The sequence below is a fragment of the Rhinolophus ferrumequinum genome, chromosome 26 (genome assembly GCF_004115265.2).
Source record: "Rhinolophus ferrumequinum isolate MPI-CBG mRhiFer1 chromosome 26, mRhiFer1_v1.p, whole genome shotgun sequence".
In the NCBI taxonomy this organism is placed as follows: Eukaryota; Metazoa; Chordata; class Mammalia; order Chiroptera; family Rhinolophidae; genus Rhinolophus; species Rhinolophus ferrumequinum.
Window position 1 is genome coordinate 2,354,838 of NC_046309.1, and position 18,210 is coordinate 2,373,047.

At 50.8% G+C, this 18,210-nt stretch overlaps 1 protein-coding gene across 1 annotated transcript in view; it reads right to left on the bottom strand.

Annotated features, from left to right (window-relative positions):
- The window catches only part of DPP6 (dipeptidyl peptidase like 6), a 426,206-nt gene that overhangs the window by 386,202 nt on the left and 21,794 nt on the right, over positions 1-18,210 (bottom strand). The window lies entirely within an intron of this gene.

Sequence of the window (18,210 nt, forward strand, 5' to 3'; positions counted from 1 at the left end):
GGGCACACGTGACCGGGCAGGTGAGCGCTGAAGCAGCAGCAGGAAGGGACAAATCCCAAAGCTACAGCTAATTGCTGTGTGAACTTGAGGACTGTATTTCACCTCCCTGAACCTGTTTCTTTATTGATGAGGTAGGATAAAATGGCGTATTTTAAAGATGAAATCAGATACCATTTTTAAGGAACCGAAATAGTTCTGGCCCAGGGCTACCTTTCTAAATATATACATTCATATGGGCGATAATGAGGATAACTGCTGCTTTAATTACATTATCTGTCTCTGTTGCTCTCGTTGTCCAGGGTTCATAAACCAGGGACACACGGAAGATGCATGCGTCCAACACACAGCGCTGCATACAACACGGTACAGGGCATGGGGGACGGCATGGTCCCATCCCACAGGTAGGACAGCATTCCAGGGGAGCTAACACTCACTGGGGCTTGGATGCAGCCATGTTTCCACCTGCAGGGAAGTGCAGGAAAAGAGAATCATATGGGACAAAGGGCGAAGACACAGATGCACATTCCGTACCAGGGCCAGTGAGCTGGGCCACGTGCTTCCTGTGTGAGCATATGGGCGGCATGGTGGCCGGCGCCACGTGATGGAAGTCTTTTCGCTGCTTTTATCATTAAGGCAATGGAAATCCCCCCAAAGACAGGAAACATCCCTTTTTGCTGCAGAGCACACAATGCCCTGGAAGAAGGAGCAGGAGGGAGCCTCTTACAAGACGACTAAGTTGGCGTGAGGCACGGGGCAGGGCAGTGGCCATGGAAAATGAGGAGGAAGAAGAGTGAGATGAGAGAGAGGCAGCAGAGGTGGGGACGATGGGGACTGCAGACCAGAGATACAGGGGAAGGGAGAGGGAGGGGCCAAAGTGCAGCTCCAGTTGTGGTTTGAGAGGTGGCGACGATGACGCCATGCGCTGCCCCACTGCGGCTCCCCGGGTCTTAGGCGATCACTACAGTCTCATTTCCTTTCAAGACATCAACAACCTTGCTCGATGTACACAGAATATATTTAGCAAGCCAAGGGGAGTACTTGGATCGATGACCAGCCAGCGGTAAAACCAGCACATCCATCAGCTGCCCAACCCAAGTTTCTCTGATGATAACGGCTGATGGAGATATGAGGTTGGTGATTCCTGTCTCAGTACCTGTCATGACCAGGTGGAATGTCAAGGCCTAGAATTCAACGTACAGAAACTGAAACTACTTCTTCCCCCAGGTTAAATTTAGGAAGAATAAGGCCTGACCCTAATTTGCAGAACACTCGAGCTTGCCATATTTTTCCTTCAAGGATATTGTTTTATCTATTTGAAGGGAAAAAAGGAGTGTGTGCCTATAAAAATGCAAGATCCAATTTATTTTTATATTTCCAGGCTAACATTTGACTGTTCAGAGTAGTGCACAATTTATGAATTGAACTCATTTCTATTATAATTAGAATTCATGTAAAGTTTCAGGAGACTGTTTATCCTTTTCTCCTTGAGTATCTCTCCATTAGACATATCTAAGCCAGAGTCCTAAGGGCACTTTTTCAAAATATTTTTTTCCTTGAGTTATCTTCATTTACATAATGATCAAAGCTTCACATTTTATCCCCACAGACAGCATTAGTTCTTCCAGATGTAATTAGTACGAGAAAAGTCCCTTACCATTCCAATTATTGATTTAATCAAAACTTCTGCTAATCCAATATTCTCCAAATAGGATTTGATACCTTTCCTGATGCACATTGTAATTACAGAACAAAAGCCAGGAAGTAAATGAAGGAGAGGACCTATTTCCAAGTGGACCTCACTGATCTTGCTCAGCTCCTCCTTCACCGAGCACCGAGGACCTCTGACGTGAAGCTCTAATTCTGGCTCCTCTCTGCAGCCAGAGCCAGAGGAGGTAGAAGGGCAGAGTCCTCTGAGACCAGCTCTTCAGCTTCCCCAGCATGGGTCTAGGATAGCATCAGTCACAAGACACTCCTTACAAACAAGATGTCACGGCCACGTCAGCTTGGGCCATGTATGCGCACACCACACTCCCTTCTGGGACTTTTGTATTTCACATCAGCTTAGCGTAGGTTCTAAGTCTTAGGACAAATGAGTAAATGTAATTGTGCAGAATCCAGAATTCTCAAACATCTTCGGTCATCTCTTCCCCCCACCTACCACCCTGTGGAATGATGGAAGAGAGCGATCTAACCCACCCCCATCTTAAAGACAAGGCTCAGGAAGTCCAGTCGTTTGCCGGAGTTCCCTCGGGTAGGGATCTGGCTCCTGGTTCTGAGTGGGCCACTGACTGACCCTGGGTCATCATGTATGTACCATAACCCACGGCCTCATTCATGTCCACGTGGATGCTCGCTACACTCGACCAAAAGTATCATTTCCCCTATGGGAGTGTGTTCCAGAAGGACCCGTGAACGTCTGCCGTGACACTGTCCTTGGTGAGTTGTTCAGTAGCGGCCTGTGCCACATCTCGAGAAGCCCAGCTTCGCTTTGTGTGGTTTGTACTGTGAAACCTGTAAGTACAGCCGTATTTATGCTTATACTCATGTTTATACTGAAGGTCTAGAGGATGTCCTCTTTGAACACGCCTATGTTCTCAGGTTAAAGCAGCGAGAGGCAGATGGAGCAAGGCAGGAAGGTTAAGTTGGGCCATCTGTCACTTCCATTTGGCAGTTTTGTCTTCAAAACAAAAGAACTCTAGATCTCGGGCTTCAGCATCAAAACAAACAATGAAACCAAACCACCAGAATGCTAATCCACAATTCTGACATGAACCACCTCAGGTTAGAAGGGAGCCACCCCCCAAAACACCTCAGCCATACAGCGAGGCGCAAACCTGGCCTGGCTAGCTGGAGAGGTCCCCTGGGTAGAGTCACCCTCCTACGTAGCACCTTGGGTACTCTAACTCCTGCGACCAGACTGGAGGACACCTTCGCTGAGATCCCTTCCAGCTCCCACAATCTCTCAGACATGTCCAGGGTTACATGACCACCTCTCACCAAGCTGGAAAAATTCCAAAGGTAGCGCATTGGAAGAAAGAACTTTCCAGGTTTTTGTGGAGGCACAGGGGTAATGGGGGATGGATTTTAAAGATCTGTGATGAAGATATGATGTCAACAAGGTAGAGAAGAAGCAAAACTCAACCGCCACTGCCTACTCCTCTCTTGCCGGCCCAGGAAGGAATATGACTTTTAGGTACAGGCATATCCTCCCTAGTACCATTGCCTCGGGCAAGTTCAATCTCACCCAGTTGCTACTTTTCTCAGTTGTCACAATCAGCAGGCTTAGCCCTGCCGCAGACAGTCAGAGATGTTTAGTGCCACCCCAGGCCATGCCGTGGTCCTCACTCAGAAACCCCGTACATGGCTCTGCTACCTGTGTGCTCACCTGTTTTAGTCACACCTTATCTGACATTCTCCCACCCACCCCACCAGGCAAAGCAGGTTTAGCAAATGACTAGTTCCTTTCAGCTCATTAAGCAGCAGTCTCCACTATGAATAGTTCCCAAGTTCAAGGCATTTTGCAAACATCATTGTGAGTCATAGGGGCTGGCAGTTTCCAGCTCAAGTTGAACAATGGAAAAAATAAAGGTTTGCAAGAGAAGCTAGAGGAGAAAGAGGGAGGAATCCACCTTAACATGAACATGTTAAGGACCACCTACTCAAGAAGGTGAAACTCACGGGGGAAGTTTTGAACTTCATTGGGAAACAACCTCTGTGCTTTGGTCCTACTCTTTCTCCGCCTTCCCCCACCTCAATCATTATATAAGTGTTAGCTTTTGTTATCATGTGTCAGTCTCAGGACAGACGGCTTGGCTGGATGGCTTGACATGATCTATTTCATCTTTATAACATCCCCGTGGCATAAGCACTGTTAACAAAACCGAGAGTTTTCTTAGTTTAAGTAACATGCCCAAGGTAACTCAGCTAGTACATGACAGAGCGGAGATAACCCAAAAGGTATGGTTCTGCCATGGATCACCGAGAGCGTGCCATTGAATTGGACATTGCCCAGCATTGGTGGAGACCTACTGGTGGGTCCAGGGCTATGATAAGCGAAGCTCTGGGTAGGGTGACCCTGTTACTGGCCAGAGAAAGAAATGACCTGAGATCCATTTCCAGGAGCTCAACTCTTGCAAAATATTCTTGCCAAGTAGTCTGTGAAGATAAGCCATTTTGTAGCATCTTTCCCTAATTCTTACAGAAGGATCCCTTTTACCTATTGTCAACGCATCCCTAGCTAAAAAGCTTGATAGATTTCTTCACTCTTCCTTGGTTGATAATGTAGCTTTGATTTAAATTCGCCAAGTGATTGATCTCTCTTTGCCAGCAAATTCCTTGGTGTCTGATGGGAACTGTCAGTGTTGGGGATGGTTTCATCCCATTCACTGCAGTAGCTACTGCCCACCTCAAGGCCCACCTGAATTCACTGGACTTCAAAGACGGTGGACATTCCTAGCTCTCCATCTGTGTGACGCATGACAGCCAACAGGCAGGGCAACCTTTTGGAGAAGAGGAAGGCCAGCTGGAAGACATGGCTCTTTCACCCAGGCCCTGCCTGTTCTGGTCTACATGAGCTTTAAACATAACTTTTTTAAAAATGTAGAAATATGTGTGTTTCACTATTTTTCTGTTAAGAAAAAGGATCATGCCTCATGCCTAAAAATAGTTTAACGATGTGGAGAAATTACCCTTAATTATACAACCTGCCTACCCATCGACGCACGAGCATTCTGAAGATTTGTCCATGCTCCCAGCAAGACACTGCATGGAGATTTTCTTTAGTTAAATTTAGACGGGACTGTGTGCTCCAGTCTAAGGACAAAGAGAAAACAGATCAGACGAGACATCTAATTGCATCAATTAAATCATGCCTGCAAACAAACAGACCAAATAACCTGTGTGCTTGTATTCTTACATTCCCCACTAGAACTGCCCAGACAAGAAAAGAACTGAAATAACTATTTCCCATTAGCCGCTGGCATACATCATGATTCACTCTGACAGGTGCCTCCGGGGAATAAACACCTGTCATAATAATAATAATGGCTAACGGTTATTGAGTGCTGATTGTGTGCCAGGCACTTTTCGGAGAGCCCGACGTAGGTTTTCTTATTGATTCTCACCGAGTTGTTATGAGGGAGACACAAATTTTCATGTGTTACAGGTGAGGACCGCGAGACACCGTAGGGTGAAGCGGTTCTGCCCAGGAGTTGTTCTGTTAACTCAGCTCCGTTCTCCTGCCACTGGAGGCCTACTCTGCTCGTGCGCGGAACCCCAGCCGCCTGTTCCGAGAGCCCTGCTCAGAAAGCATCACGCTCAGTTCCACGAGTGATGGAACTAAAAACGATCACCAATCACAGCAAAGGGTGCACGTGTCTGTCCTAGTGTGTGGTGCTGTCCAGCCCCTTTTTCTGTACCCACCTGACATCTATTTTGGTACTTGAACTTGGAATCGCCATGCCGCATGGGCTGGGTCCTCCTCTGTCCCAGGACTCATCAGCTTCCTTCAGGCCTTTCTCCTCACTGTGTCCGCCCTCTGTGCCCCTCCCCACTTGTCTCTAACTCCCCATTACCCTAAAACTGCGCTCGCTGACCCCTCCAGCCCACACTGAGCCCTCATGTCCTCTGGTTGCTGCTTGTCTATCTGTCCAGGCCTTCGGACACCCCAGGCTCTGGAAGGTTTTATAACTGGCCAGAAGAACACCTTCCAGAGCCTGTCCTGTAACCACGGTCTGTCTGCTCGATGACCTTCAGACTGCGGAGGCCTCCCTACCTTTTCTGGTTGGCAGGATGAGATCTAAAGGCGGAACCTTCTCAGAAAGCCCGCCATTCAGGTCAAGGCTGGCTGCGCCCGTGGCAAAGCACTCAGCCTGCCATGCCCCATGTCTCTGGTTCCATCCCATGAATGACAGCTGTGCGCGGTCCCTGGTCTGTCACATTATGTGCACCTGTATGATAAGAGCCTGAGGAACCGCCGCGGTTTTCTCTCCCTTTCTGTTCTTGTCTATTTGCCAATCTCTGGCTATTAGTGTTCGTCTGCTTTGCGGTAAACTCCAGGTTCGAGGGGCAACAAAGATTCGGCTCTGGTTGTCCAAGCAGAGAGATCCATTCAGGGGTTCTCTGTTATGAGGAACTCAACCCCTCAGAGAAACACGGGATTGGAACCACATCTCCGTGTCTCCCGCAGCCGGCACCAGAAGAGCAGAAACACTGTATTTACTTGAAGTGAGTTTACTCGAGTTGGAGTGAACTGAAAAACGTTTGGAATTCACTACTTCTGCATCCGAAACCCCACTGGGCGAACGACAGGATGCCGTCTGGGCCCTCCTCCCACACACAGCCCCCTCCCGTCTGCAGCCTGAAAACCCCCCGATACACACACAGCCGTCAAGCGCCCCAGCAAAGCATGGCTGCCATTCCTCCTTCTTTGACTTGTTTGGTCACCAACACCACTCCGGAGCCACGGAAAGCCCTCCAGTCGTTAAAAACAAGTAGCAATCAGCATTGAGTCAAAGTCTGAAGAGCTGGGTTTTGAATTCTGCAGGCCCTCACCTTCTCCCCATCGTGGTTCCAATTCAGCCTTTGTCACCTTGCCCTGGTGTGGACCCTCCAGGTACCGGAGGCTGCTGGCCTTGCAGACCCTTCTTCCACAAAGACACTGAGCTCAGATGGGTCCCCTCTCCTTGTTCTGCCATCAAACATGCCTGTTCCAGGCCTTATCTTTTCAGGGATTGAGGGTCCTTTGATGGGTGGCAATGGGTGGCCAAGATTTGCTAATCAGATCAACACATGCTTACCGTGTCCCCCTCCCGGGAGAATAATGTCCTCCTAGAGACAAAATGTACATATCACCAATAAAACTGTGAGCAACTTAAAAAAATGTTATTGAAAACATTTAGAAGAACAGAGGGCAGCAGAGAGCATAATTCATTTTCATATTCCCATCATCCAGATGTTGACGATTGCTACTCATTTTTCTTATTTATTCTTTACCTATTTTAAAAATCCTTTCAGGTAAATACAGACGTTAAGACACTTTGCCCCTAAATAATTTTCTACTCATCTTAAACCTATAATGTGAGTGCTGGTCACCTCTCAAGAATGGGGACCCCAGGCCCTAGATGTTTTCCTATACAATTGAGAACATTTTCACAATATAAAAAAATGAACACAATTTCCTCGTGTCACATACACTCTGATCTAATAACTGCCCTAATTATTCAAACATGGCTGTGGATGTGGAACTGGAGAGGACGTAGCCAAGGCCCACGCATTCCCTCTGTGGTTCCACGTGTTTTCGTTTAGAAGGAGACACTCTGGCCGCCCTCCAGCCCCACCACACGTCATGGGCCAGTTGTTCTGTGGGACTTCTCACTTTCTGGATTCTTCCGGTTGTCTCCTCCTGGTGCCCATCGTCAAGCTACTCTGTGCCCTGTGTTTTCCTAAAAACTCGGAGTGAGACCTGAGAGCTTGATGAACTTCGGCCTCAACACTTTGGCACTTTTTCACAGGTGACGTTGGGAGCATCAGGCTGCATCACCAAACGTCTGTGCCACTGTGGGAGGTGTGGAGTGCGGTGACTGGGTGAGCTATGGTGGTGGCAGTCACCCCTGCCCACGATAAAGCTCTGACGACGTGACACTTTAGCACCATGGAAATACCCTGATCTAACTGCTTTTATATGCAGTCAGGACATTTGCCTGAATCAATTATTTTACAAAAAGCTCCTACATTTTACACGCAAGCGCACAGAGGCTGAGAGAAGACTGCTGGGACACTGGCGGTTTGGTGGCTGAGAGCGGGGCGAGCCGTGGGCCATGGGCCTGCAGTGGGGGCACTGGTCCATCTTGTCCCAGCCTGTGGCCCACTGAAGTCCTGTGACGTGGGAACCCGGGGGTGCTGACAGTGAGTGCACCTCCCTCTGCTCAGAAGGAAGCGGACCTGCTGAGCTCAGACGTAGGGGACAGGGCTGAGTGACACGGTGCCTGTTTATATGTTGGGGTGAATACATTTCTTTATTTTCCTTTTCCATTCATTTCCCAGCCCTCCTGAATTATTTATTTGTTATTAAATTCAACTGAATGAGATTTCAAAGGTCATGGAAACTGCTAAAGATCAAATGCCATCAAACGACCACTATGAGCTCGGGGGGACACAGATACTGGGTGAGTTTCAGGGAAGGACCCTAAGGAGGGTTTCCTGGGCCTGAGTCTGGGATGGGTGTCACCAGGCGGGGAAGGTCCCCGGGCAGTGCCAATACCACAGAGTGACCAACCGAGCCCCAGAGCCAGGGCCGTCTTGCCGGTGCCTGGCTCAGGCTTTCCTCTTTGGTCGCAACATGCCACCCAGAGCCACCGCCGCCCTGCCCTTCTCACACCACCATGGTCACTGCCCCCAGCCTGCACATCCACTGGAGGGGAAACCCAGTCCCAGGGCTCCCCGGCTGCAGGGGTCACTGTCTGGGCGCTGCCCCCAGACTCACAGGCCTCGGACTTGAGCCTTCGCCCTGCCCTATACTCACGCCGCCCAGCCACGCCAGGCCCCTGGCCCTGCCACTAGTGTCCAGTTTCTGCCCCTGCAGGGTCCTGCAGGAGCTCTGACCTCCCCCTGCGTGACAGCTGGCTGCATTTCACCCTTTGGTCTCAGCTCAGATGTCACCTTCTCAGAGAAAAGCGCTTCCAGAACCCCCTCTCCAAGGTTCCCCATCCAAAGCTCACCCTTCACCATCTCCTAAATGTCGTGATCACTTGATTATTATTATCAGGTTTGCATTTATCTATGGCCTCTGACCTCCAGCAGAACACAAACTGAATATATGGTACCAAACCGTCAGCCCCCAGGCGGGTACAGGGGACACGGCAGGATCCACCTGCCAGTATCTGCTCATAAAAAACTACAAAGGAAAGGACCCCATGAACTAGCAAGTGTTGTGTGTCAGGGCTGCTGCCATCATTCAGGGTTTGATCCCCACGACCAATGCTGTGAGGCAGCCAGAGCACGGATTCATGATCCTGCGTTTTTTGGTTTGGTTTTGTTTTCCCTTTTGTGACAATTATTATGGTTTTTTTTTTAAAATATACATTGAATTGCATTTGTTTAACCCTTTCGTGAGATGATAAATCACACCTGTTCTGCTCACCCCTGGAAAGTCAGGGTCTGAGCCCTGGCAGGGAAGACAGACAAGCATGAAAACGTGGTTATTACAACAGGAAGTCTTCATGGGGTGATACTCTGGGAACAAAGAAGGAAGGAGTTGGGCCTGGTGATCAGGGTGTTTTCTGAAAGCAGTTAACTCTGGGAAAGTCTCAAGATGGAGAGGCCCATCGCAAGAAAGGCTCCGCTCCCTTCTCCCTGGGCCAGTGGAAACGGGGTGTGCAAAGGCTCAGAATCTGGGGGCGCTCGGGAGGACACGTCAATGGGTTCCAGCCAACCCTTCAGGTGCATGAGGGGGAGGGACCCCCGCCATGCCCTGAGAGCCTCGGAGCTGTGACGGGCAGTGAGGGCTCCTCCTGAAGACGCAGCTGTGGAAAGTCTGCGATCAGGGCACCTCACACGGGGGTAGGCAGGTGTGCGCTGGAGAGTTAGGAAGAAGGGCTGAGTGGGGACTGGAGCCATGTCTGGTAACACGAATCAGAGGTCAGGCTCAGCCCTGAGGGGACTGGGCTCCACTGGGAACCCCAGAGGCAGATGCTCCTCTGATTAGTCCCTCAAATGGAGGACGGTCCACTTTAAGTTTCTTGGCCGATTCCGCACGCTCACGATGGCATCAAAGGAGGAAGAGGCACCGGGCCAGTGCCGGGTCTTACCCCCACCCCCCCGCCTTCTGTTGTCCATGTCTGACGTATTAGAGTATCGGTGAGGCACAAGCAGGCTGGAGCGGAGTCTGCTCTCACTTTGAGTGTTTATCCCTGTTCGGGTGTGACGTGTCGAATGAATGCCTCCACGGTTAAGAGTGAAACATGCAGAAGTAGATTCACAAATAGCACAGACCCAGAGGTGTCTGAGCGTTGTCGGGTCCCTGAGGAAAAGTCCCAAATGTGTCCCACATCTAAGGAACCACATAAACTCACGGCAGCAGATTCTTTTGAGAAGACACAAGTGAGTTCTAATCTGGGCATCACACCTGACTGCGACGAAATGCTGAAGGAAGAGCCCCGCTCAGCAGCCCTCCCCAGGCATATATCATACGTGTCCGAGTTTCTAGCCACTGACGAATGGTCTTCCTAAAATATGACTAACCTGTCCAGGAAGCAACATTTCCCAAGGTCTCACTAAAAAAATATCAAGAAAGCACAACACCTCCCCTTGCAACTACCCGGTCTCAGTTAAATTCCCCTGGAATAAAACAGCAGGAACCTTAAAACACAAAGCTTCTTGAAAGCACTGTGACCTCACCCCCAAGCTGCACAGGACCTAGAACCCACCAAAGATGACGGTTCTCTACTCCTGGGTCACAGCGTTTGATAACTGTGCAGTGCGCCGTAACTCAGCTGCTGCCAGTCAGACTGAGGTCTTACTCTGCAAATAACGCACCTAAGACACAAGCTACAGAGGATTAAGGGTTATCCCTAGACGGGCCTCTCTGTCATTTCCTTGCATTTCGATTTGATGTCTCAAGTGGGGTGTTTTCGAGAGCGCAGAAGAATGGCCCTGGGAATGACTTGCTTCTGAGGCTGGGGTGTGTCCAGCGCAGCTGTCTGTCTGATGAGAGGAAGGGAGGATGCAAACCAGCTCATCCTGTGCACCTACTGTGTGTCAGGACTGCCCTTGACATTTCATATTCACTGTCTCATGTAACACCCAAAATGGTGTTCTGAGACCATGGTTACCATCATCCCACGTATTGGGAAGACTCTTGAGGGGTTTGGTGAGTTGAGCACGGATATAGCTGGATGACAGGACCAGGATGAGGACCAATCCTCTCTGGGCCGCACAGCCTCTGTCCAGGGTAGGAACTCTGTCCTCAGTACCTCCACTAATTGCACACACGTCTGTCTTTGAACATCCTGAATGAAAGGACCATCTCAGTACCTGGAAACATTACATTCCACATTTTGAACATTTCTGATAGAAACGGGGGACTTATATTGAGCTAAAACCCGCTCATTTTACATTGCTTTCGTTAGTCCAAGTTAAGCTCTCTCGAGTCATTCCTAAGAAATCCAGTCTCTGTTTCCATATCGTAGACCCTGGCCTGCTTGGGGACAATTTTTCAGGGTAAACAGCTTTAAGTTTTTCATCCATTCCTCACTGCATAATATTTCCAGATTCTCTCCATAATGGTTGGCCTTTCCCTCGAGAAGCAGTGGCCGGTGGAACTTTCTAGAAGGAATTGCTGCGTATCTGTGCTGCCCCACTCTCTAGCAAGTAGGCACAGCCACTCACTCACTTGAAACGTGGCTAGTGCTGGAGGAATGGAGCTTTTACCTTTAATGATTGCGATGACTTAAAATGTAAATGCCTACGTTTGCTTAGTGGCCACCACATCAGTCACAGCCCTGGAGCCTCCAGGAAAGTACCCGTTTCTCCACACACGTGTCTTCCAGAACTGATCTCAGGGCCTCAGATGTAGGTGACAGTCAGTGCCTTTCTACAGATTCCGACTGTCATTGCATTAGCTCTCCTGGTGGCCGTGTCACCTGGATGACATGTCTTGCACTGAGAATCAATTAAAACCTGCAAGCCTTTCACACAGTGACGTGCATCCCCCTTGTACTTGCCGTCCCCAGACACCATCCGGGGCTTCCAAACAGGATTTGCAGGAAGGAGGGGCCTAGCACGGTTTGGGGGCTGCCTGAATGCACGGACATTACTGACTGACTCAGCGAGCTTCCTACATGTCGTGCTGCTTTCAGCCCATAACCCTTGAAGGACGGACACCGCCAAGCAGCTGTGCTCAGAACCGTCTCAGAGGAGACGGCATGTAATGTGTCCGGGAGGACAGCATCAGTCACGGCTCCCTCATGAGCCTACAGGTGGGCAGGGAGTGCAGCTGCTGTTGCCCAAGGCCACGTGTAGTGTAATCGGGCTGCACGTGGGACGATGGGCAGGCGAGGCGCACAGGCCTTCCGAGGGCCAAGCCATGGCAACAGCCACGTTTCCAGGCCACGTGTGGCTTTTTCCGTTTCGGCCCAGGGTGCCCGTGAAGCTCTGTGCCAGGACAGCTTCCTGCTGGACAAGACTGGCGGAGCAGGCAGAGCCTGACAGAGGACATATGATTGGACGCCCACCCCAGCACACCTGAGAAAATGAACAGGGGCACCAAGGCCAGGCTTGAGGCGGGTCTGTGCATTCGGTGAACACCCCGATTTTCCAGCTGTGCAAAGTGCATTGTGCACAGCCAACATCAGCAGAAGTTCCCTGTTCCCAGGTAACCACGCCGACCCAGGGACACTGTGCGCGTGTGTGTGCGCGCGTGTGTGTGTGTGTGTGTGTGTGTGCGCGGTAATCCCCGAGCGTGGTATCTTTGGGTCACAGACACCACTGAGCTTTGGGGACCACCCCATGTAGAGTTAACCACTGAGCCCTGAAATTCCTTGGCTGCCAACAATATACGTTCAGAGAACCAAGACCCAGTTAGAAAAGCAGGAAAAGGCAGCAGAACACTAAGGAGCCTTTCAGATAGAGAGCTCTCCTCCTCTCCTGGTCTGGGTTAGGGATGGGCAGTGAGAGAAACACCAGGGAAAGGACCGCTCACTCGAAAGAGGGCTGTGTGGTATGCCTCCGGACACCCACAGTCAGAGACACTCCTTGTGGGTCCCGAGCCTCCCACACGCTGTCTCCTCCACTCGCGTCTCCCCGTATTTACTCCCAATCACCTCTGCTCTCTGTCTTGTCTGATCCAGTCGTCCCTCTCCACACTGCAGGCAGTAGACAAATTAATCTTTTAAAAGCACGTTTCAGATCTTGTCACTTTCCTGTTTAAACTCTTTAGGTCCATGACGGTTAATTGTGTGTGTCAACCTGAGTGGCCACGGGGTGCCCAGATGAAACACGATCTCTGGCGTGTCTGTGACACTGTTTCCGAACGAGGCCTCATGGGAGGCAGTGCATTCAGGGGGGGAGACCGCCATCCCCCAGGCGGTGACCACGTCCAGTCACTGGAGGCCCCGAGTACAACAGAAGGGGAGCAAGGGGTACTTACGCTTTTTCCTGCCTCCCTGATAGACAGAGGACATCCCTTCTGCCCTCGGATGGGATTCACCCTGTCGCCGCCCCCTTGAGACTCACGCTGAGTCACACACCGGCGCTCCTGGGGTCCAGCCTGCAGACCGCAGAGCGTGTTGACTCACCAGAGCTCGGTCACCCTTCTCTGCCTGCAGTCACTCCCCTTCAGTCCTCACATGTGAGGCCAGCACAGAACCAAAGCCAAAGAAACGCATATCTGTAAGCTTTCCACACTCTGTCCACCAGGCCACTTTTTCTTCCTTCCTCAGTTATGGCTCAGTGTCTCCTGGATCCAGAGCGTTTCTCCAAGTTGTCAAAACCTGCTGCCTCTTGGTCTCTCCGGACTCTGATTCACTGTGATAGTCTCCCATTTACACTCACTGCGTCCTGATCTGTCTCAGAACCACTGGGCTCCGGGAAAGCAGAGAGAATCTATGTATCTACTTGCAAATAACAAGTACAATGCTACCTTCTCGTAAGCTTTAATCAAAGATCTGTATTTTTGCTTTGGGGTTAGAAACAAAGCTAAGTGTCATATGCGTTAGAATAGAAAGCCATGGCTTAATGTTTTTAGCTTCTGATTTCTCACTATGACACACGTCAGGGGCCAGTTTCTCAATTCCTTCCTGCCCCTGCTTATGTGGCTATATAATCAAATGGAAACACAGTTCCTGGAACAGGAAGTATCATGTACAACTTACTCTGTGCGTTCAGCAAACTCCCAACGCTTACTTAGCAAGAACTCCATGTTGACAAAAATAATAGAAATTAAAAAGAGATCTAAAATGCTGTTGTCTAGCTGGCAAGACATATTCGAAACGAGTGCCTACATAAGAGATGCCACAAGACTGTGTGACAAAGGCAACCTGAGTAGAGTGGACAAGAGCTTGGGGCCAGATGAGGAGGAGATTGCTGCAGGATGGCTGGGGAGGGGAGGCCGTGGAACGGAGGAGGGGAGCCCCTGGGGCTGGGAAGGGCAGTTGGGGTCTGGATAAAACGAAGTATAAGACGACATTCTGGATGGAGAAGTATTATCTGCCCGGTGAGACCTGTCAGCAACCAGGAAGTGCCCAACCGTGACCTGCTGGTCCTAAATGAAGAGTTTTCAGTTTGCGGTAAAATTTTCAAAAGGTAGAAAGCGATAATGAGTGTTTTGTCAAGGAAAGTGTTTTTTTTATATATATATATATACATAATTAAAGACTATGGTATGTATTCAGAATGTTAACATGTCCTTTCTTTTAGGAAGTTAAGAAGATGGCAGTTTTGCCTTCTTTTTTCCAGGGAGCTCACGCCGGGACAAGCTGGGAGTGTCCGGTTAGGACAGCTCTCCTGGGAAGGGCGGACAGCCTGCCCGGGGACGGGAAGCTGGGGCAGCGTTCCCGGACATGGGACTTGGTCAGGGAGACGGGAGGCCCGCCTGCGCAAACTTAGACCCAGGTCTCCGTTTGCCCTCGAGGATGCTAGAAACGCTTCTGAGAAAGGCGGAAGGTGGACAGACACTGGGAGGAACGCATGGTCTCCTTAGAAGACGCCACTCTCAGGTAAAGCCTGTTAATAATCCCTTGTTTTAAGTCAAACAAATGGCGTATGTTTTATCTGCTCGTGTTACTGTTACCGTTCTCCTTCTGCAAAATGGAGGCCGTGTCCATCTCCACTCTTCCCGAGGGCTCAGCCCCCACTCTTGTTCCTTCTGGCAACTTCCGGGGCTTCACACGGCCCTGCCCTGTGTTACGCGCCTGGGTTCAGACCCCAAGTCTCAGACGCTTTCTGGCTACATGATAAGAGCCGACGTCCCCAGTTCCCAGGGGGAGAGAGTCAGGGGACGCACTGTCTGCAGGGACCAGCAAAGCCCACCATGAGCTCTGAAGCACGGCATTCACGACGGCAGTTCTCCGAGGACTCCTAGAACACTGCTCGTCTCCGTTCTAGTTTCAAGGCCGAGGAAACCCAGGCCATGTGTGAGGCTGCTCCCCTCCCATGTGGGGGCGTTTCCCCCACATGCCCTGGCCTTCTGGCGGAAGCACACCGGCGACGGGTGCCCTCCCGCAGAAGATGCTGTGGGCTTGCACAGCTGGTGACAAGCGACGAGCTGTGCCTCCCCTCCTCCTTCTGTACTGGGAACTTCTGAAGCTAAATCCCCCGAGATGTCCCTGAGATGTCCCACCACGTCCCTTGCGGGTCCCCTGCCACTCCCCCAGCTGTGTTTGGTGCCTTTTTAACACCCGCCTTGGACTGTCCTAACTTGGTGCCCCGTCTGTTCCCCTGGGGCCCTGACACGGTGTCACAGGTTCCTCTCCTGGCCTGGCACTTCCTCCAGGACTTAGGCTGGCAGCACCACTGCTGGCTCCCAGGCCCATGTCGCATGGGGCGCTACTGGATGTGACCGAGCAGGAGCATAAACGCTGGACCAGCGAGGGGTGCAGACGGTGGCTGGGGTGAGCAGCACACTGAAGGAGCCGTGGAGGCAGCAGGGACCAGCACACAGGGCTAGGGACCCCCACCCCCCTGTCTGAGGAGCCTGCTGCTGTCAGCCACGTCACTGCCTGGAGCCCGAAGCCCACTACCCGAGTCCCCAGGTCCCATCTTGTCCTGGAGCCTCTCGGTCCTCGTCTCCCAGCTCTGCATCCCCCCCGCGCCGCAGGCCCCTTCTCCAGCGCATGCGGCCGTGCACATGTCTTCCTCTGGGCAGCGCCCCTCCCCCGCCCCCTCCCGTGTCACCTGCCCCCGCCTCCCCCCAGTCGCCTTGATGAAGATGTCAGGCCCGCCTCGCCCTCAGCCGAGCCTCTCCCAGAACACATCCTTCCTTTTCCTTTGCTGACTGTTTCCTTTCCCCCCACGTTTCCCAAGAGTAGTTCTCATTTGGTCCCCTGCACAGCAGCCCCTGGAGAGCAGAGGCCACAAGAAGCCCCCGCAGGTGACAGGGGCTCGGTGACACACATGTGAGCTGACATGTAAGGACAGTTATGCCCCAAACAGCTCCATTCCAGGGGGTGCACGGGGGGAGGACGGACGGAGCAATTTTCTCAACAGGATTGACATCAAGGTGTTGAATTTTTAAAAGGAAAATCATTCTTTTCTGTATTAATTTTGGAAAGGAAATCAAAGAGTGTGTTTTGAAATTCATTTGGGGGTGAATGTCTTTCTGCAAAACCAAAGTCTAAAACCAGGTGTCTTTCTTTCATGCCGAATCCATTTCCTGTTCTTCCCAGCGCCATGTGAGAGTGCGGTTGCTATGGCAACCACTCATTATTTCTCAGGAGTTGCCTAGACAGTCTCACAACAACAACAACAAAAATCCCCAAATCTTCCTAGCTCCCAGATCATCTTAATTTATAGCCTCTACTCGTCTCCGGTTTTCCCCACTCCATAACTAATACTTGGCTTGGGCTTCTGCTGACTTCACCAACCCACAACTTTGTCACTAAACGAGCTTCAGGGAATAATTCAAGAGCGTGACTTCTCCCCCATATTGCTCACAATCTAAGAGAATTTTAAAAATTTCTGACATTTTGAAATCTTTCTCCGTCTTCAGGGTGGAAGATGAATGCAGATTTAATGAGGCCTAAAAAGTGCCGTGTGTGTGCAGGTAGGCTGACGAGCTGCAACACGAATTAAGGACGGATTCGTTCTTTAATCATTCTATCTACATGCTTCTTTTTTTTTCCCTCAGAGCATTTATCATATTCTCAGCCCGGTGCTAGAATTTCTAAAAGATTCAAGAGAAGCAGGTGACATCATCTTCTGTCTTCGGCACACTTAATAGCTGGTTGGAAAAAGTGAATTAAAATATAAGGTCACAATATAGAGAGATGAGACCTACAATAAAGTCCAGGAGTCCTTCAAATGGAAATGACAGAAGGAGTTGAGATAATGAAGAGAGGAGGTGGCCGGGGTCAGGATTTTGTAACAGAACAACAGAAGGATTAGATGTGTCATCTAGTTAGGGTCCCACTGGGGATTTCTACCACCTCAGAGAAGTTCCACCGAGCACTTAGGTGGCCACGCCAAGGTCCCTATGTCCTGGACCAGAAGTGGTGACAAACTAGAGGCGGCAGGATCAGCAGATGGGGTGATCGGCACTCCCCCAGCTCACAGTCATCAGGCCTCACTGTCACAGGCAGGGCATGTGCGTACAATGGGGCCCTATGGCTCTTCCCTCCCAGCCTGGGGTCCCTATGAGGACAGCAGTCACTCACAGGACAGGCCAGAGTCAGGGCTAGGGTGGCTTCTGACAGACGTGGTCGTCCAGGCCACACTGCCCAGCCCACCAGAGAGTGAGGCCATGTCCCTGAGCTCATGTCCTCACACGGTTCAGTTCAGGTGATCGACAATTCTTATTGATATCGGACTCAGTGCAGCCTAGCAATGCTTGGTGGACAGGGAATGAAAACACCACACTTACAAGCACAAGCCTATTGATAACCGATAACATTGTTCTTCCAGCACCTACTGTTGTGTCAGAAGAACGACATAGGAAATGGCGGCCCAACTCCGCCACGGGAGCCTAGAAGCAGGGTTGACCCCTGCATTGCAAATGCACAGCCAGGGCGCTCTCTCAGGACCGAACGGAATCAAATCCTGCCTGTCGGCCGCAGTTATTCCTTTAGGTGTGCCGTGAACTCCTGGAGGTTCTCAGCCCACCTCGCTCTGCTCAGCTGGGCTGCGAGCATGCTCCAGAGGGTCTTGCCTCCAGACAGGGTTTTTGTGTGTCACGAAACTTCAACACCCTCAGAAGCATTTGTCATGAAAATCCTGCGAAGATGTACAGAATTTAAGGGGCACTGACTGGATGGCAAGGGTGAGGAGCACTTGCATCTGCCCGGTTCTCCCTTACGTAACACGATTGCTCTATCAGCATAAAGAACGGTTTTTCATCGGCTGCAGCTTCTCCCCCTCCAGCCTCACGGCAGGATTGCAAAGCCCGAAAACAGGCTCTAAGCAGTAAACTCTGCCCTCTGCTGCCCACACTTAGGAAGCACATAATCCTATTGCCTCCACATTAGCACGAACTTCAGGCAGGTGGATGGAAACCATAAGCTA